The 22,157-nt window shown below is 38.8% G+C and overlaps 1 protein-coding gene across 6 annotated transcripts in view; it reads right to left on the bottom strand.

The window, feature by feature from the left end:
- The window catches only part of TENM2 (teneurin transmembrane protein 2), a 1,132,942-nt gene that overhangs the window by 1,098,199 nt on the left and 12,586 nt on the right, over positions 1-22,157 (bottom strand). The gene's annotated exons all lie outside the window — the stretch shown is intronic.

The raw sequence follows: 22,157 nt of genomic DNA on the forward strand, positions 1-22,157 counted from the left end.
TAAGTATATGACTTCTTTCAATATAATGTAAATTAACCTCAGAGGGAATATTGATGTCCATCTTCACCATAGAAACATCAAAATTCAGTTTACACTGTAACCATTATGATAGGTTCCTTTTGTCTAAACATAAAACTCAAATGGTTCACATACACTCGCCAGCTGCTAAAATGCAATTATCCTTTACAAGGTAGCATACATACAAGGTAAATATTTAATCTAAACTATTTGTGTATCTGCTTAATGTTGATAATTCAATTGTCTTCCTTTTCATATTTGCCCTCATACCCGATATATGTATTAAATTATAAATATGTTCTTAGAGGTCAAGAAGCGGATCTGTATAATTTGTTCTGAGGAGCACTCAGCACAGTGCTTTATGAAAATAGGTGTTTAATCAATCCATGTCTGTGGCACAATGGTAATGACTTTTTCCAGCCAAAAACTTTTATTTCCAAAACATTTTGCCTTTTTTCATGTCAATAATCATTTCATGAGGACCTACAATGTGTCACACACTATAAAAGTTTCAAGGGATACAGAGAGGTCAACAATCATGGTCCTTGTTTTCAATGGTTTACAGTTTAGAAGGCAGAGTAGGCATAAAGATAAATAATTACAACATAGGCTGATATGACCATGAAGTTTGTGCTGGGTCCACACACAATACAAATGCAGGAGGGATGGTTAAACTGAAGGAAAGCAGGATGTGTTTGATAAGATGACATGAATAGGTTTAAAGACTGAACAGAAGTTCTCCAGTGGAATGAAGAAAGGCATTCCACGAAGGGAAAAACAGATGTTATAATACAGAAGAAAGAAGTGTGTGTGTGTGTGTGTGTGTGTGTCTAAAACCATCATTCTACCAATATTACTTTAGTGTAAAGTATGAGAAGGACCTATCAGAGAAGACATTGAAGAGATTCACAAGGCCTTGTGCGGAATTTGATGCCTAAGAGCTTGGAAAATCTTATATAAATATTGGGAAAACCACTGATAATTCAGTCAGGGTCAGATTTGCATAGTGAATGGATAGCACAGGTGTGCCAAGTTAAGAGAGCACAATTTCAAAGCCTGCTGAGTTACCAAGAAACATGTAGTGGATATAGGCAAAAGTAGTAGTAATATAAATAACAAGAATGCAAAGATTCTAGGGCGCCTGGGTGGCTCAGTGGGTTAAGCTGCTGCCTTCGGCTCAGGTCATGATCTCAGGGTCCTGGGATCGAGTTCCGCATCGGGCTCTCTGCTCAGCAGGGAGCCTGGTTCCTCCTCTCTCTCTCTCTCTCTGCCTCTCTGCCTACTTGTGATCTCTCTCTGTCAAATAAATAAATAAAATCTTAAAAAAAAAAAGAATGCAAAGACTCTAGATATAATTAGAATGTGAAATGAATAGGACTATGCATAAAGGGTTAAGAAGTAAAGAGTCTCTTGGGCTTTTGCTCTGAGTAACCAAAATTTGAAAACCAGATAATTACAGGTTTTTAAAGTCTCTAAACTTAATCTGGAGAATGAGTTCACGAAACCTCCTCAAAACTTAACTCACTCTTTCACTTAACCTACTAATCCAAGTCCACTTACATAATGAGAACTTGTATAAGGCTGATCTTCTAAGTCAGAAACCACAAGATACTATACAAGTAAAGAATAGTGAGAAATAGTCATGCTCTTGTCTCAGAAAAAAGAAAAATACCTACCCAAGTCCAAAATCATTTCAAAAAGGCAGTTTTTACTATAAATGGGAATAGCAGTGGACTGTAAGTCAAAGGACCTAGTCCCAAGATGAGGTCTCATCTAAATAGGGTCTTGATCCAGTAATTCAACGTCTACCATATTCAGTTACAGCCTCTGCACAAGGATAGCCACCTGTCCTACATATCTCATAGTCTTACTGGGAGTATTAAATACTGCAGTTGCATGTTACATAAAGAAAAGTGAAGAGCCCTCTAGATACAAAGCAATATAATCATAAAGTATATGATATTATTGTGTACGATTTTTCAGCTTTGCAGTACTTGAGTCTTGCAATTCTAACACTAACACCTTTAATGTTGGCCTTCAGTAGCATTAATTACATCTGGCAATATTTGAATGTAAAAGATCTTTTTATGACGCTTCTGACCTCATTGGCTAGAAGCTGTCTCTGCTACTTCCTATTCTTTCAACCCTTACATTCAATTTGTTGTTAAGCTATACCACTGATTTCTTTGAAATTTCTCTAAATTTACCCTTCATCTTTATTACCATTGCCACCTGCCTATTATTCTCTGTTCTTCTATCTTCTGGTTGCCCACCCCCTTCAGATATACCTATTCTCGGAATAGTTACTAGAGTAAACTCTCACTGAAGTATGAATCTAGACATGCTTCACCCAGGTCAAATGCCCCACATGCTTACAGCTCTAAAGAAGCCATCCAAACCCTACACCATCCTTCTCCCCAGCTTCTCTTATTACCTGTTTATTCTCCACCTATGCACTCATTAATTCTTTTCTCACTTCTATCTGTGTTCCCATGGTTACTTCCACATTAAATGCCTGCCTCTCCTCTTCTACTCAGCTTATCTAAACCTTACACACCTGACCAGGCTCAGTACAAATTTTATCTCCTCACAAAACCTCACAAAGCTTAAAACCACCTCATCTCAGAACGATACAGTCTCTGAACTCATGCACTGGTGCTAGACTGCACCGTATTTAGCCCTTAGATATACCATCTATCCAAGCGGTTAAGCACAAAGCCTCCATATCCTCTTTCTTCACTTACTATGTGAATGTGTTATTTCACCTCCCAGTGCCTCAGTTCCATCATCTAGAAAATGGGGAAGGGCAATAATGCCAAATTCAGGGTCACTGTGAGGATTATATAAGCATCCAGTCAAATCTGGCACACAGCAAAAATAAACAGGAACTTTTAGTGGTTGATTATTATTATCAGCATCTCTTTTACCTATTTCTGTTCTGATTAATACTCATTAGAAATTGTCATGAGCAAATTCACTTTAGTGGTGTAAAAAAATATCAGATTCTGTGAGTCAAGATTTTAGGCAGGGCACAGGGGTTGGATTGTCTTTGTTCCATAATGTCTGAGACCCCTATTGGGAAGACTGGTAAGTCTGGAGTCTGAATTCATCTCTATTTATGTCTAATTGTGAGATAGAGGAGACCCAAAGGCTACAGTCAGAGTACCTCTATAGGGCCCCTTCATGTAGCCTCATGTCTCACAGTATGGTAGCCAGGTTCCAAGAGGGCATTCTCTGACAGAGAGTGTCTGGAAAGCAGGCATTCCAAAAGATCCAGGTAAAAGCTGCCTGACCTTTTCTGACTTAGCCTCAGAAACCCATGGGTTGTAAGTGTGTCCCTAAGACCAGTCCAATCATGGGGATGGGAAATACAGTCCGCCTCTTGAACAGGTAGTGGTCAAGCCACATCACAGAAGAGCGAGTGGGATGGGAGATATTACTGTTGCCCCTGTCTTTGGAAAAGACAATCCCCAGCAAGTGATATTTGTGTAAAACTCATTTCTTCTTCAACAATCTGTTCATCCATAAGTAGTAGTAGAACCCTGCCTGGAATGTAGTTGGTATTTCATAAATAATTATTGAATAAACAAATAATTTCACATGAGTTTCAATTTCATATTAGTGTCTCCTCAGAAGTAGACTACAGTCTTCTTGAAGGCAGGGATTATACCATATAGTCTTTCTATATACCTTTCTATAAACAAAGTCAAAAAAGTTATTAGAATTAAGATAGATCAGTTATAACACTGATTATAATTGGGGACATAATCTAAATCTTGAATTCATTAACTATAGAACAATGACATTCAAAACTTCAAGCAAGGGGAGAGAACCTCTGTATTTTGGTTACAGGGTCCATAAATTTTAGTTATTTTTACATCCTTAGGACTATATATTTGAAAAATGATGCAAGTGATACCTAAACATCTATCTGCAGAACTGCAGCATTACTTCTCTCAATATAAACTAAAGATGAATAACTGTAATTACTGCCTTTTTAATCCTTTCCTACTCGTGTTGAATTTGTGTCACCTTGTAGTATTTAGATCGCGTTCTATTTGCTCTGATTCAGATTCTGAGTCATCAAAATGTTTGAAATAGGTCTGAAAATAGCCTGAATTAATTCTCTGGATTGCTGTTTATAACAGATATACAAGGGAAGCATTTTATAATTTTAAAGGAAAACTTATTTTGTTGCCAAAAAAAAAAAAAATTGAGACGTTGTTTCTCAGACCTTAGGTATGTTAAAATGATGTGGCAGAAGCAAAAGAAATAGGAAGAAAGAAAGACGTTTTATTTACATGGAGCAAAGAGAAAATATTCAACTATTAAAGCACAAGGATCAGAGCCTTCAATGCATTTATCAAGAGCAATTTGGAGGGCCCCCACAGTATCTAAAATATGGGCTCAAGGAAAATGAAAGTGTCTACCAGCAAGGAGAACAACAGGGAAAAAGGGAGTCTTTGGAGGCAGTCCCAACGAACTTGTGCTAACCAGAGACACAGTGGCCAGTGTGCTCTCAGTGAGCACAGCGGGTCTCCTGGGACCAGAGAGAAACAGCATCACCAACTCACATCACCCAGGTGCCACTGGCATCTGAACGGTAGGAATCATTCACACACCATCTCCATCTGTGCCTTCCCCCTTTCAAGTGTTTGCTACATGACCAGAGGAAAAACACTGTCATTTGCTCAGACTGTCTGTCTAATAGCTGTAATTAAAGCCCTCTAATAGCCAAAAACCCAGTGTGTGGGAACTTGGCTGAAAAATGTACACAATGAAAGCGCGAGGCCATCTTTGTAGGGGTAAAGGTGAAGGGCACATTTTAAATTGCCAGAACCGGACAGCCTTCAGTCTGCAGGTGTGAGGGGTGGAAGTCTGCTCACAGGTTTTGGGCAGAGCTATCCTCAAAGGTCAAGGCATTGGAAGATGCAGTGCAGGAGATCTGCCAGATGGTTCGCCAATGAACAATACAGCAGGGCTCACTCCACGCCGGTCATCCTGCCCTTGAGGGAGCCTTCTACAGGTATATCCTAGAATATCTTTCCTGAGAGCCACTGAAAGGAAATGCCCACTGCTGAAATCTCATTCACTTATATTTTGATATTTTCAAGTGTCTTTTGAGAAAGAGCTGCAAAGGTTCAAATTTTAATGCCTCAAAAAAAGATGAAGCTTCTATTAGTGTCCACAAGCCTGTCACAGGTGAGCCCCAATGTGACTATTTTTACTATTATTACTAAAACAATAACATCTTGACCAGTATGGCAATACTTATAATTAACATTGAAAAGCACACTTAATATTTGCCAAGCACTGTGCAAACTGCCTCACAGGGTTTATCTCATCCAAGCCCCAAAAAACTGTAAGTGATGGTCCTACTGCATCTCTCATTTACAGATGAAAAAATGAGAGGCCAGGTAACTGGAACAAGGTCACACACTCAGTGTACCCCCACTGGTCAGGCTCAGCATCCCACACTCTTAACAGTTTTATATTAATAAAGTCCCAAGATCTTTTTTTTTGGCAAAGAAACCTCTCAACAGAAATTTCAGAAACCATCTCAGGTAGCAGATTGTGGGCCCTAGGCCCTCCACAGGGGTCCTGCTTGCACATGCTGGTGCGGGCCTGGAGGTCTGCATTGGACAAGCATCCCTGGCGACGCTAATGCAGCGGGACTACGTAGACACGGCTAGAGAATTAGTACCAGTGAGTTTGCTTAGTTGATACAGAATGAAGAAAGTCATGCTTACCAAGCCGGTGTTGTTTTCAATTAATTTGCATCACTTTGGTTCATAACTATTGATAGAGAAACCTCCCAAAGCATGAAAACCAGGTCTTAGAAACAATCTATTTTAGACAAAATGCTTCTAAAACTGACCATGCCCTCCTTCAGGGGCTCCCCTTTGCTCAGTGTGTTTTCAAGTTTTCTGTTTTCATCTCAAATAAAGTCTCAGTTGGGTTCTAATATGCATTTAACAGCTGCTAATCTCTTCTTTAATAAGAAAACAGACAGAAACAACAGGGATGACAAGCTCTTAGAGAGAGAGATGAGAGCAAGGCCGGAGTAATCAATGGAAGCAGGAGCCCCAGCTGATGTTCTGCCAGGGTATGTGGCCCACACGTGCAACCTTCGATTTCAAATTTCAGTGCTTTCTTATAAATATTAAGTTTAAAGAGGCACAGCTAAGATTTACTGACCATTCAAAACCAGCTCTCCTTCATTATCAACAGGTAAGTGGAAAAGAAGAAGAAAAGGAAGGAGAATTATACGGCCATCACCATTTTCTTCTGTTAACGTGTCATTTGTGTAGGATTCATCAGATCAAATAGTCCTACTTCCACATTTATTTACCATGATTGTTGCTAAGTGTTTTAAAAATAATGCATTCATGCAGAATAGCAGAAATTAACTCTGTATTCATCTCCCAGATTATGACCATATGGAAATAATATATTTCAGCATAATTCATTTGCATAGAATAGAATTCTAAGACTAAGAATTTTTTAAAAGGGAAAAATGGAGGGAAAATCTTGGCATGATATTTTTATGATAAATAAAATCAATCAAAAGTTGTCACTGAAACCATAACACCAACAAAAATTACAAATAATCTGCATAAAGCCTCTCAAAAAAAAAGGAATCACCTAGTAAAGCAAGAAAATAGGAGTAGTCACGGGCTATATTTATTGAGCACTTATGTGCCAGGCTCTTCTCTAAGTTTGTTATGTGGGAAACATGAAAAATAAAAATATATGCCATGAAAAAAACCTTTTAGATAGGTCTTTCCCCACCTCCGCCCTGAAATGCAAAAGATAGGAATTGCATTAGAAATAAATTCAACTCCACTTTAGAGTAAATGTATAAGTCTTCAGCATTGTTGTCTCGCTGCCAAAAAGCACTATCTAATTCACTGACGTTGGATCTTAAACACACGGAAATGCAAACAACAGACTGTGACTAATGCATCAAAATACATAAAATAGATCATAATAACCACCATTTCTTATGTACACTACTTATAGGTGAATGCCAAAAGATGATACACTGCTTCCACATCTAACTATCCCTATACTGGTAATTACATTCCAAAAGCAAAGTGAGGCAGTAAGCAAAGTAAGGATTGCACACCTTCATTATCCATTAACAGCATGCTACATTAACCTTTGAATATTTACCTTGATGCCAATTAAATATTTGTGATGGAAGCATCAATAAAGAGGAGAATCTTGGCCAAGGTCCCACTTGCCCTTGGTTTCTAGCAATTCTTTGTAACTAGCATCCTGAAGTTTTAACACATCATCCTACACAGACATACTGGATCAAATCATTTTGAAAATAAGTAAATCCTGCTGATCCATTACCTCAGCAGGCCACGGGACTCACCCAGGCAAACACCCACCATTGACAAGCCAGTGCCTTGAGCGCTTGACTTTCTAGAAGAAAGGCATTAGTTAGCATTTAGATGGATGGCAAGGCAGCAGGCAGTGAAGTCTGAACCCAGTAGAAAGGCATCCAGCATTCTCTGGAGTGTGTAAGCCCTTATGACTGGCTGACTAGATTGCAGACAAAAACAACTCACAGTGCAAGATAAAGAAAAAACCCAAACAGTTTCAGCAGTTTTGCAAAACCAAGACTGCAATGTTTTTGGGCCAGGTCTATAAGTGTTGCATAAGACTCTCCATTTAAGGCTGCACTGAGGGAGAATTTACCTGCTTTTCCTCTCTATGTTATTATTATTATTATTTTTTCTAAATTATTTACTATATTCATTCTCATTGTAACCAACTCTTTCTCTTTATTCCTCCCCTAAAGAGGATAAATAAAAAAGTCAATATGGAATAGCTGAGAAACATGATAGTGTTCAGAGAACACAGACCAGTCAGAAATGGATTAATGAAAGGCTTCAGGCTTTATGAAAAGTTAAGATTTGAGCAGAGGCTGGTAAGCCTTATAGAGTTTGGTCAGGTAGAGACTAAAATCTTACTAGGAAGTGACCCTGAAAATAAAGTACCTAAGAATGTCTGAAAGAGAGTGATCAGAACCAAAGGCCTGTGGCCCACTGGGGCCAGAAGAAAAGAAAAGGAAAAAAAAAAAAAAGGAAAGAAAGAAAGAGAAAGAAAAAGAACAGTGACCCTTGAAAAACATTATGATCATGGAGAGGAAAGTGAGAATGCTAGTCAGGTGATAATATGAGGGTGAATAAACCCGTACCAAAGTTCTCAATGTTGATCTTTTTAAAAGCAAATCAGAAAAGGCAACAAGGGAACGTCCCTGGAGTTGAAATGTTTTATATCTTGGTTTGGATGGTGGTTATGGAGTATGTTGTGCACAACTTCCAAAATTCACACTGAACACATAAGATCTATTAATTTTATTGTATGAATTTGACTGATGTATGGCATTACCTTGAAATCATTTGTGAAATAACAATTAAAAGATGGGGGGAAGTGAGGTACTCTCCTTTAAATTCCTCCAGGGACTCCCCAACTCCCTCAATAAAATAAAATTAAAAAAAAAACAAGCCAAATCTTGCTCATAGCTGCTAAATCCCTATAGGATCTTCCCCTGCCTAACTTGTACATCTCAAGTCACGCTTCATTCATTCATTCTTCCCAGCCCAATCCTCCTTCTCTGGGTCCTGTTTACCAGGAAAGCCCTTCCCATTTCAAGTTCTGTGCTTGCAGTTCTCTGCGCTTCCTGGAACGTTGCCCCAACTCTCTTGCTCTGCAGCAAAAACGGTTCGTGATTTCTTTCTAGAAAAATGTCACCCTGTTTATTTCCATCATACAACTTCTATAGTCTAAATGAATCCTGCTCATTTATGAGCTAAGTTACAGATCAGCTGTCTCTTATACTAGAAAGGAAGCTGTGAGACTGAAGGGAGATGGCTGTTTTCAGAGTAGAACTCAGGACCTGGCATACACTCAACAGTCGTTTGTGAATTAATATACACACCTTATCTAGCCAGTACCCTTATTACACTAGAAGTCTCTCCAGGTCAGAGGCTATGTATTTGTCATCTGCACATCTCTGTTATCAAATCCAAAGCCTGGCACACATCAGAAGCCCATGAAACACTTGCTGAGCCTATAATGTTTAAATTTAGATTTAATATACCTTCTCCAATAAATTCCAAGAACATTTCTTTTTGTAAGGAAATTCATTTGCCCCTAAAAAAATGCACTGACTTAACTAATTTTAAATCATAGCAGCTGAGGTTTACAAGGACTTTCCCCACTTGTGGATTAGCTTTGGCTTCCTGACTTAAAAGGATCCTGCAGTGAATTCACTCAGGTTCCTTCCAGGTGACCCATGCAAGTAGAATAATGCTTCATCAAACCATTTCAAATGATCAATTTTGGAGGAGTTTTGTGATTCACTCTCAGTGGACTATATAAACATGTTTAAAAAAATATAAGCGTTAGATTTTGGATAGTGACCAGCGAAGTAGCTTCCTGCTTTGTTTCTTCTGTGAGCACTGTTAAGAGCAATGACAAAGTATGAACTATTTATCCACACAATATCATGGGCCAATCTTCTCAAACAAGTGAAAGAAGCCAGATCACACATCCCCCAAAACAGTATATAATGAATGATGCCATTCATATGAAATTCTAGAAAGTGGAAACATACTTATATAGTGACGAAAAGCAGAATGGTGGTTTTCTGTGAATGAGGATGGAGGTAGGGATGGATTACAAATGGACACAAGGGAAGTGTGAAGGTAACGGAATTGCTTATGGTGATGGGTTTCATGAGAGAATACATATGTGTTACAACTCATCAAACTGTACCCTCTCAATAGGTCTAATTTATTATACCTCAATAAAGCCATAACACATAAAAATAAACTAGAAAGTCTCCATTTGGAATGATGTATTTTTTTTAAACTTTAAATATGTCATCAAGTTAGCAGCATTTTAGTTTTTGTAATCACTGGATATTTGGCAATAGCCTGCCACGAGGCATTATTACTTCCTCTCTTTTGCCTGTATATTTTTATTTACCCTCTGAAATTCAGCTGAGGCCTCACCATTCTCTGTTCTTGTAAAGATGTCAGAAGGCATTTCTTATCATCCACAACGTCAGTAAGTAATCCCTCGATTGCACTTTCCACGAAACACTACCCAGTAATACAATACTTCGATGACTATGTATCAATCTCTCGTATGAGCAAGGACCAGGAAATCATCTTTTCATTTCTGGCTCTCACCATATAGAGTGATAAATCCACTTCCATTTTGTCTACATGGTATCCAAACCCTTTCCCTCCCACTCTGGAAGTGGAAGGAGTCCATATGGTCCTTCCTACTTATACCTGACTAGAAAGATAAGGCACTTAGTCAGCAACTTGGACAATTCACTATTACCATTCATGACTGTGAATTTTTACAAAAGACACAGAGGTGTAGGGAGAGGTCAAAAGTTGATCCAGGTGGCAGCATTTGGCAACATTAATACTGGCGACACTGTCCCAATCAGCCCATAATGTGGTCAGGTCAACCTGATGGCTCTTGTTGCCCAATCTTCTCTTCTTACCTCCTTTATCAACCTTGTTTTCCTGGCTTCCTGATGATTCTAGAAACTACCTGACATTCTTCCAGTATGTTCCTTTTCTGCTTAGGTGCCTTATAAATTAGAATCCTAGTTCATACAAAGACAAATCGGGCACAAAGCACAGGACCAGAAAAGGGGGATAAGAAAAGGAGTGGCTTCCCTCCCCACGAGCACTTGTTTCCATGGAACCCTAGGTTATAAAAGTGAATCTGGGTTAAGTGACTTTCCCAATACCACAGAATCATGTCCCACTATGAACCACTGTGGACCACTCTTTTTCCTTGTCATAACAACTTTCTGTTTTTTCCAGTGAATTCTCTTTCACAGAAGAGTCCACTAGAGTAATACAGTTCTCCCTTTCTTGCTACTTTATACAATTAAGCTCGAGCCACAACCTGAAGGTTGTGTTTCAGAAACTCTGGAGACACTGCCAGTTTATTAAGCATAGTTGAGGAGAAAAGAAATCCAAATCTCTGGTTTCAAGTCTGAAAACCAAATAGGGCTTCAGGAATTTCTCTCACCTTCCCCCATAAATTAACAGCTATGAAAGAAAGAAGGCAACTGTACTTCTTCACTGAGGAAATGTCTGTTCATTCCTGTGTTTTTTCTAATGAAATGCTTGTCTTCTTGCATGATCTGTAAGGGCTCCTAATTTTAGGAATGACTACAGCGTCCTTGTTAAAATATGGCTTTTTACCCTCAGACAAATGGTTTCAAATCCTAGCTCCATCACATCTTATTTGTACGGCTTTGTGCAAGCCTTTTCTCTAAGTTTGTTTTCTCCATCTATTAAATGGGAATACCTGTGTAGCTACCTCGCAGAGCCATTGTACAAAATCAGGGGGAAGAGCCACACAACATATTTAGCACATTCCCTGGTGCAACAAGGGCCTCATTAAATGTTAGCTGCATGTGTTAGCAATTAGAATATGTTATATTAGTCATATTTTGGTAGACTCACTCTGATAGTATAACCTACATCTAGAGCAGATGTCAGCAAACTTTCCAGATAGGGCCACAAAGTCACTGTGTTAGGCTTTATAACCTCAATCATTCCTTTTTATTTTTTTAAGAATTATTTATTTATTTCTGGGGGGAAGGGCAGAAGGAGAAGGAGAAATCCTCCAACAGACACCCTGCTGAGCATGAAGCCTGAGTGGGGCTCAAGAAGTAGGGAGACAGAATGGGAGTGCTCAAGGGGTAAGGGGGAGGAGGGTTCAATCAGTGTGGGGCTCTATCCCAGGACTTGAGATCATGCCCTAAGCTGAAATCAAGAGTCAGATCCTTAACTGACTGAGCCCCCCAAGCACCCCATAGCCCCAGTCATTTCTTCCTGACTACTCATCTCTGCTGTTGCAGCATTAAAGCAGCCACATACCATATGGAACCCCATGGGCGTGCTGTGTTCCAATAAAGCTGCATTTCTGGACACTGAAATGTTAATTCTCTAACTTTCACATTTTAGAAAATGTTTTTCTTTTTTTCTTCCTCATTTTTGTAAATGTAAAAATAATTCTTAGTTCATAGACTGTTTAAAAACAGACAGTGGGTCAAATTTGGTCCACAGGCCACGGTTTCCTAATCTCTCAACTGGAGAAAGAGAGAAATCCTATATATGGCCATTGTGTGAGGCAAATATTCATTTCAAGGCCTCCACCCGCTGTTAAGTGACATGCTGATAGACAATATGGTACAACTTGATCAACAAAGCCAGTACTGTAACTTTGAGATCCTCCAGAGTATGTGATAAATGCTACATCAAGTGCCAAGATTTCCTTTACACTGAATTTTTTAAACTTTTGATAAAAAGTCACCAACAGCTAGTCAAATCTATTTCTACTTGGTTGTTAGAAAAATTCTTTCTACTTTCATTATATTGAAGGCATCTTGAAAGGAAATTAACAGTTTGTCACCTTAACAGTGCAAAATTATGCAGATGAATACTGTAATTTATAAAAGATAATGTCTTTTATTCATTTATATTCATAAGCATTTACTAGAAATATCTGTATTTAGAGGATTTTTAAAGAAAATACTTCACAAATGATAAAAATATCTCTAAACTAAAAAGATTTGCTTAACTATGTCTACATTTTTATTCCAAGATCTTACCCAATTTCCAAGCAGCGATGCCTTAATTACTTGTATAATGCACCAAACTATATATACCTACAGTTTGACATGAAACAAATGTCAATGTGAGGTTAAAAACATGTTTCAGTTCCTCTGTTTCTTATCTGCACTCTAAGTATATGACAACATGCCCCAACAGAAGCAAAATTCTTATTCAAGTTTCTAAATTGACATACGTTTAATATCCATTTTATTTTCTTTGATAGTTATCCACGCATATGTAAATTTTATAAACATCCTAATTTTGAGATAAGATTCAGCGTTTTTTACATTTCCCATTTGTAATCCTTCCTCCCTCCACCTCCCTTTAAGAAACTAAAATAGGCTTATGGGACCAATAACATGATGAGCTAGTCCACATCTGGTTATCGGAGGCATATTTTCTGATTAAAAAAAAATACAAAAAGCTGTTTTTATATGCTTGGTTTCTCCTTCTGTTATTACCCATTTAACAGTAGTTTCACATATAGCCAGGCATGTGCCAAACATAGGGCCAATAATAAAAAATACTGACTTAATATAATTTGCTTCCTTGGCTGCTGGGAAAGCAGAAAGCGTTGACAAACTGTTCTGTGTTTATTAGTGAAGCTATTGTAGAGGGTGATTGGGGTTTCATTATAAGGGGCCTGCAAACAGTTTTAGCACAAATGCCAATATACATTTGATAATCGAGTGCAATTTTAAGTATTTTCACTCAAATGGTTTTGCAGAATCTACAACTCAAATAAAAGGTATATTGTGTTTTAACACCACCACCAACTACTATACTATTTGTTGCATTGATCTCCATTGTGAATGCTTCAAAGCTTTCTACTTTCATGAAATGTAATGGGCAAATATATTCCCTGGAATCCTGAGTTATGATTAGTTACTAAGCACTCAGAAAAATCACAGCAAGGCATACTTCTGAAAGAAATCAGAAAGAGTAAAGATCACTTCTCTATGTGTGTTACATAGTGAATCACACAATACCTCATCGATGGTACTGTATATATTAGCTAACCACCATGGGCTAGCTGGAAGCTCATACATCAATGAAAAGATCTTTGTCAATTGCTGTATGCCTCATTATCTCACTAAGATTTCTTGGCAACAATTAACAGTTACCCAATTCATAGAAATTGCCTTTATTATTTTTGAAGCAGCTACTTTCTTTGGCTTTAATGACTAAGAGAATAGAGACAGATGTCTCTGTTGCTAGGGAGACTGAATTAAAAAAAAAAAAAACCTTTGAAATGAAGTAAATAAGCAACTACCATCTTTTTTTAAAAAAGGAGAATTCTGTTAGTTTTGAATTAACTATTTGTTTTAAAAACAAACCAGCAGTAGCTCCACTCTTTAAAGGAAATACATTAGAATGGTTTATTACCATTCTTCCCTGACAGTAATAAATCATTAAAAAAAAGAAAAGACAAATAGGCCCACCTGTGCACTCAATATCAATTGAGGTTGATTATCAGAAACTGGTACTTTCTTTGTACTGGTACCTGAATTCAACAGGAATTGCCTTTTTATATAATCTGTCAATCCTCTGTAACTAGAGAGGAAGCAGCCCCTCCCGTGGGTTAGAAACACGGGGGCCTTGCAGATAGGCCTTGCCGGCAGAGCTGGGAGAGCTCATGACCTCTCCTCACCCAGCTCCGGTCTCGCCTGCAGCCCGCTGGCCAGTACTCCAGACTCCGGGAAACAAGGGATCCAAACCAAGACAGCATGGCAGCTAAGCCTAACTCAGGCAAATTTCTTCTTGAAAATTTCTCCCCCGGGCTCATCCCTCCTCCTCTGTCTTTGATGCCTCACGCTTGACAGTACACCTGATGCATTCCCATTTTCACGTATCTTGGACACGCACGTTCTGTTCAGACCCTCCCACCATCTGACTTGTTTTATCGGCGTGCTTCAAGAGGAATGATACCTTCACGTGAACAGAAAAAATAATCCAGTTTGAAAGGAAATCGCATGTCGTAAAAACAATGGCAATCCACCTAAATTCTTTGGAAGAGCCCCCAATCTCCTTTGGCCTCTATCCAAAATCACCCAAACACCTTTTTTACTTGCTCTAATTAAATCATTAACCAGGAATCAGTATTCAAAGTATAAACCAAAAATTGAATGAGGACTTTTGGGGCCTTTTCATTAGTAATATTTTGCTTAAATATCAGCATTGTATATTAAAACATAGGCAAACTATTTATCTATTTTTAGATGTTAAATGCTATTACCATAACTAAAAAATCACCTGTAATACAAAGAACAACATGCAAGATAAAAGTACTTTCTTTTTCCTATTTAAGAAAATGTTCCAAGTTACACAATGTTTGGCCTCTGTGGCCTGGAGACCTAAACACTATTTCTAACAGTCTTCCTTCGTGAATGCATAGTTGGAGCTCCAAATGGTAGACTTAAAAAAAGTTTACAAGAATTTGTAATTTCCATGCTTTTTTATTAAAATTCTAACTTAGGGAGATGCAATTAGTATGGAAGACAGACCATCAGGATCTCACTGGATGAAACTGGGTCCAAATTGAGCAGTGTGGCATTTTGGGTGAATATAGCAGCTTACAGGTCCACAATTCTGGGGTCAAATCAAGATTCTTTTCTTTCTTTTTTTTTTTTTTTAGATTTTATATATTTATTTGACAGAGAGAAAGAGAGCACAAGCAGGGAGGAGAGGGAGAAGCAGGTTCCCCACTGAGCAGGGAGCCCAATGCAGGGCTCAATCCCAAGATCCTGGGATCATGACCTGAGCCGAAGGCATACGCTTAACCCACTGAGCCACCCAGGTGCCCTTCAAATAACATTTCAACCACATACATGGGATGGCACTTCAGTCAATTTCTTGGCTTTCCTAAGTCTCACTTTCATTGGTGGTAAACTGGGTATTAATCACTTCCTAAGCCTGCTGCAAGGGTTAACATGGTACGACAGATATAAGTACGTGGTCCAATGCCCAGCACCAAGAAGCACTCCATCAATGGCAGCTGTTATCTGTTACTATCATCATCATTATTAGCTGCTTCTCAGTTTTCTGAGAATATTAATTAAAGATCAAATATAGCTTTCAGAGCTTTCATGAGAACTGGGGACACTGTATGCTCTCCCTGACAGTTCTGATCATGTTATTTAGAAATATTTGTGTTAGATACCAATTGTGGTCTATTTCCATAACTTGTTCATCTTAGCCAAGCTAAGAAGCTTGCTCTACTCTGAGGTAACTTGGTTTGGCTCTTAAGAAATAACATTCCCCTAACAGAACATCCTTCCGATGTCTTATCAAGACCCATCTTTCTTTATTTAAAATCTACTTAGAACCCTACCTCCGCTATGAAGATTTCCTGATCAACTTCAACTACCTCATATTATTGCCTGATAGCAGGGATTCTCAGCTTCATATACTACACAGAGGCCATTCATGTAACAGATGTTTACCGGCTGCAAGGTACTATCTTAGGTACCAGAAATAAACACTGAACAAGTTAGAGAAAGCCCCTGCTCTCTCGGTCCCTACCTTTTAGTGATATGAGTGGCATGAGTAAACAAATTGGTTTCAGTTAGTAACTTGAAAAGGATAAAAAATAAAACCAGTTGATTCAAGAGGAATTAGAGAGAGCAGTGATAGGAAAGATGGTGCCCTATTTAAGGCCACCCTCATTCGGGACTGCACAGGTCTAGAAGGTCCTGCTCATAGAGATTCCAGTAAGAGGACACATGAACTGAGAGCCAAATAGCACAAACGGAGTGGCTATGCAAAGACCTAGGTAATGAACATTTCTGAAGAAGAGAGAAGATAGGACAAAGTTTCTAAAGAAGGAATGGGCTTTGTATGTTCAAACAGAAAGCAGGTCAGTTGACCACAATGTAGGAGTATGGGGGCCCATGCCCAGAGGTGAGGTGGGAGTGGTAGGCACGGTGATGGTTCCAGGCCCAGTTCCATAACACTGCCTGCAGAGCTTTTGCAAAATCTGGATATGTGGGCCATGCCCCCAACCAATTAAATCACAATCACTGATGGTAGATTCCAGGCTGTATGTGCAGTTCCAAGTTTCCTAGATGATATGAAAGGGCAGCCAGTATGAAAAGCCAATGATAAATAGTGTTGTAATCCTTGATAAGGAGTTACATTGTTTTTTTCATTAATGTTTTGGTTACTTTTTAGTACCTCCTCTCCCCATTTAAAGTTTGTGTTCCAGGCATTTCTGATCATTGTATCTTTGCAAAATGCCAACTAGAGAACTATGCACGGGATAAATGCACAATACAAGGCTGTGATTGTCTTCTGTGCACCTAAATCTGCTTAGAGTGCACTACAGAAACAGACTCATGGTTCTAGGCATATTCCCAATTACATTTTAAAAAATAAACAAACAGGTGCGTGCAAACACCAGCACTTAGCAGCTGGCTCCCATACATTTTCTTCAGGGAAATGAAGATACTGGCTAGGAAGTCTCCAAAGTATTTGAAAAGGAAACAAAGAAAGGTTTGGGGGTTTTGTTTGCTTGTTTTTTGGTTAAGAGGTAAATAATTGTAGAACCTCGGGGCCATGAGGAAGACGGTCAGTATGTCTACATGCTGAAAAACGTTACCAATGTATTCATTTTGCCAGAGTCTCACAGTTTTTCTCTGAAAGGAAATAATTGTGCCCCACAATTTCAAAGGTCAGAATTCAAAGTAACTGAGGAAAGCACTAGGTGATGAAGGTGACATGGAAAGCAAGAGGGAAAGCATAAGCAAAAAACCCTTGTGTTTGAAAATGACTGTTGGCACATGCCAACATGCAGAATTCCAGAGAGTCATTCCAGGATTGTTTGAGGGAGGCCTAGCTGTGACATCTGTCACCACAATGGCAGCCAGGGTTGGTTGTGATAAATTTCTGCTTCATGTGCTCAGTTTAAGAGAAGGCTCTTCCTAACTAGAACAGAATCATGCTCCACTTGTGGCTGACAGAAATTGCCAGAAGTCCAGACCAGTTTCTAGGTCCCACGCAATAGGAAAGAAGTTACCTTCTTCGTAGTGGATTCCTGAAATTTTTATAATACGGCACATCTCTAATGATACCTCTATGAGCACTCTAGATTCATGCCAGGGGTCTTCCTACCTGTATCATTAAAAAATTTGACCTGTAGGTTTGGCCAGTCTTAAACAGAGCATCTAACATCATGTAATACTTATATATGCTTTGATAGGTAGATTCTAGTTAATTACAGTAGGGTTTATGAATTTCAACCTGGGTTTGACTCTCACATGGGCTACTTACTAGCTGTGTGACCTAGGCAAACCACTAGAACACAAGCTCCAAGAAGATGGGAATTTTTAATCTGATTTTTTCTAAGGATACAACATTGGGGGGAAAAAGATTAAAATCAGACCCAAACCAAAAGTCAAAAGAAATTTTCTATCTTTCATTTGCCTCACCTTCTGCATCTTTAACAGGGGAATAATCATAGTCTCCACCTCACAGATTTTTTAAATGCTAAGTGAAATACTGGATGTAATGCACTTTGCACATTTCATAGGAATAATATACATTCCAAATGTTTGTTGAGGAAAGACCAGTGGGAGTATAATGCTTTTCAGCAGAGTACTGATAATAAGATAACTTTCTAATTACTTACAAATATTTTAACAATAAAATGGTGCTTTCTCAGGCTACCTAATAGTCAATTATCTTGAGTACCTGATCCCAGACATGGGCTCAAAACTTCAAACCAAGCACTAAATTTCTACTAACAGCTCGATACCATGCCCAGATTTTCGGTTCATGTATATCAGCATCTTTCCTTTGAAAACTCCTCCTCTTTCATTCTGAGCTCAGTCCAGGAAAGAATAAAATCACCATGGTGACAACAATGACCCCCTTTCTGGAGTGCATTCAAATTTATGTTGAGCTTTTCTTGAATAGTGCTGTGTCTTGCCTTTAAATTGTCTCTTGGAGTCACTGCAAGGTCAGGGGAATTTCTTTACCACTTAAGGTCTCCTTCAAGGATACAAAAGAGCAATTTGGAGTTCATGATCTGGAATTGATAAATTTTATAATAAATAATTCTATTGGCTTTGAGTCAGGCAAATGATTTACTAGCACTTTTATGTTAAAGAAGTTGTAGGTGATGTTGTGACTAAGAGCCTCATACAATAAAAACATATGTGCAATACTTTTCTTTCCCGCCAGAATGTCTGATAGAGACATTCACCCATAGCACTTATTTAGAAAGTTGCCATACACAATATATAATACCAGTCTGGGTTCAGATAACGACACAAATTTGGGCCTTTCTGTCTTATATTAAATATAATGCTACTTGAATTACACTGTAAATTAAGTGTTATTTCAATGCTGGGTCCAGCTCGGTCAGGAGACAGAAGCTAAGAAAAAGTATCATTGATCAAGAGAAGCTTCAGGGAGTACAGAAGTTTTGAGTCTGGAATGTCCCAATGAGTGTTGTATGAATCAAATGAGATGTACATTTAGTCCTTATCAGAGCTGGCCCAAGATAGTATGTGGTCTCTATATGTTAGTTATTATTAAGTTCCAGATTTTATTATTACTATTGGTGTTGTCACTGAATTTCAACATTTGGTCTAAAACATATTTATATTTTGGGAACAGTCTCAATCTGTTTTGTATACATAAAGAATTAAAAGGGCTCTCTGAATGAATCTCACAACTGATTGCATAGTGAGAGGCAAAATCCTAGATGTCACAGAGTTATACCTTTAAAACACTCAGTATAGGCAGAGGGGTTTTGTTTGGCAAATAGTTGCAGATGAAACTTACCACTGTACAAAGAACCTGGCAGAGTGTGATGCGGCATCTTTTATTACAAAATATCTGTAACCTTCCTCAGCCCCTAGCAAAAGTCACTACCATTTCTTATACCTGAATTAGGAAGAACACCAAAAGTAGAATTATCCTATAAATGGCTAATTTCACATGTCCTTTTCTAAACTGATGATCCTTAGTATTTGATTTATGTAAAGCGGAAGCTCTAGAGGAATAGACTAGAGGCCCTGAGGTTACTTTTCTGAAAGAATTTCCCTTGACTATTTTAACTTGGAACACACACACACACAAAGAATACAGAACTGTTTCATGAATCATCTACTCTGAGTTGGTTAAAATAGTAATGTCACTATGAGGGAGCATGATCTCTTTGCTCTCCATTACCCTATTGACATGTTTTCCCACCCCACAGCTGTTAATCCATGAAGACTCCTGATGATTAAAACTGATTTGGTACTTTAAGGAAACTCAGTGGTCAGTAACATTTCCTCTCCTGAAGCCCCTTATACGTCACACGGGAGTGACAACTATGTGCGCTTTGGGCCTCTTGAATTGATTTAATATCTCAATTTGTGCTACTGATGTTTCATCTGACAGTGGCGGGTCCCCAAAACACTTCTACAGTGACACTGCTGACCTCACTGAAGGTCAAATAGCTATTATTTTGAATTAATTCACTTTTTCTCTCTATGTCAGTCCCATTGAAGTCCTCAGACACAATCACATAAATGTAAAATGAACTCGGTAAGAGCCCCTCAATGGATAGAAATTACTCATTCACTCAGAAAAAATACTTACTGGGAACCCATTATGTCCCGAGCCGTCAGTTAGGCACTGAGGATCTAAGTAAAATGAACTCAGACACAGCTGCTGCCCTCCAAGAGCTTAGATTCCTAATGTGGAAAGCCAGAATAAAACTGGCTATTCCAGCGAGATTTCTTGAATTTAAGTCACAAAGAGAAGCAGCCTCTTATAGCCCTCACCTGAGTGCTGTGGTTTAGAGACGGGATTCCCCAGTGAGAGCCTACAGACCAGTGCTGCCTCAGGAACCCACGTTTTCAGTAGTCCATAGTGAAATGAGAAAAATGAGAGTTTTAACAACCTTCTATTGCACTCATTCTCTATGTAAACCCTCCATTCTGATGACAGTGGTTCCCCCACGCAGTGTGCTCACTCCATTTGTTTGCCAGTTTCTATAGCGTGGTATTTTCCAACCCCATTTCCATCAATACCTTTCCAATGGCCACCATCTCACATCATTGCCATTATTCCTTAGTATTTTTATTTACCTTAATGAACTGTTTCTTAAACCCACTATTTTAAAAGTCAATGATAAAAGCTTTAAATATAAAAATTATTGGCTATGATTAGAAAGTACTTGTATAAACAAATGTAATGTTTAAAAATGTTCTTAATTTCGGGGCGCCTGGGTGGCTCAGTGGGTTAAAGTCTCTGCCTTCGGCTCAGATCATGATCCCAGGGTCCTGGGATGGAGCCCCGCGTCAGGCTCTCTGCTCAGCGGAGAGCCTGCTTCCCTTCCTCTCTCTCTGCCTGTGTCTGCCTACTTGTGATCTCTGTCAAATAAATAAATAAAATCTTTAAAAAAAATGTTCTTAATTTCAAACTAGATACAGTGACTAATGGAAGCTGAATCTGAGTCTCCTTTTTCCTAGAACAGAGAAATTAGCAAGTGTGAGAGATTAAGGTCAATGTAGACATAAACTGAGATCCTATTTTTTTTAATCCTATTTATTTTATTTTATTTATTTATTTGTCAGAGAGCATGCACAAGCAAGGTAGTGCAGGCAGAGGAAGAGGGAGAAGCAGGTTCCCCACTGACCAAGGAGCCTGATGAGGGGCTTGATCCCAGGACCCTGGGATCATGACTCGAGCCAAAGGCAGATGTTTAACTGACTGAGACACACAGGCATCCCCACAAAAAGCTCTTCTTGAAGCAATGGATGTATCAGAGAAAGGTGAAATGGGAACGACCTCTCCTGTTTTGTTTCACTGTTCTACTAGCTACTGAACCACTGGTGATATTCATTTCTTTTTTTTTTTTTTTTTTTGGTGACAGAGCTACATTAATAACATTAATAATGATGGTGGTGTTGTTACTGTTACTGCTGCTAATAATAATCACTTAAAAAGTAGTCATCGAGTACTTACTATATCCCTGTTTTAAGCACTTTTTTTTATTTTTAAGATTTTATTTATTTGAGAGAGAGACAGTGAGAGAGAACATGAGCGAGGAGAAGGTCAGAGGGAGAAGCAGACTCCCCATGGAGCTGGTAGCCCGATGTGGGACTCGATCCCGGGACTCCAGGATCACGCCCTGAGCCGAAGGCAGTCGTCCAACCAACTGAGCCACCCAGGCGACCCCACTTTTTTTTTTTTTTTAAAGATTTATTTATTTATTTAACAGACAGAGATCACAAGTAGGCAGAGAGGCAGGCAGAGAGAGGAGGAAGCAGGCTCCCTGCTGAGCAGAGAGCTCCAGATACGGGCCTGCATCCCAGGACCCCAAGACCATGGCCTGAGCTGAAGGCAGAGGCTTTAACCCACAGAGTCACCAAGGCATCCCTATTTTAAGCACTTTTACACATAATAATAAACTGACTCTTCCTAATTACCCATGAAGAAAGCACTTTTGCACATAGGATTCTATAACCC

This window comes from Neovison vison, chromosome 1, assembly GCF_020171115.1.
Source record: "Neovison vison isolate M4711 chromosome 1, ASM_NN_V1, whole genome shotgun sequence".
NCBI lineage: Eukaryota > Metazoa > Chordata > Mammalia > Carnivora > Mustelidae > Neogale > Neogale vison.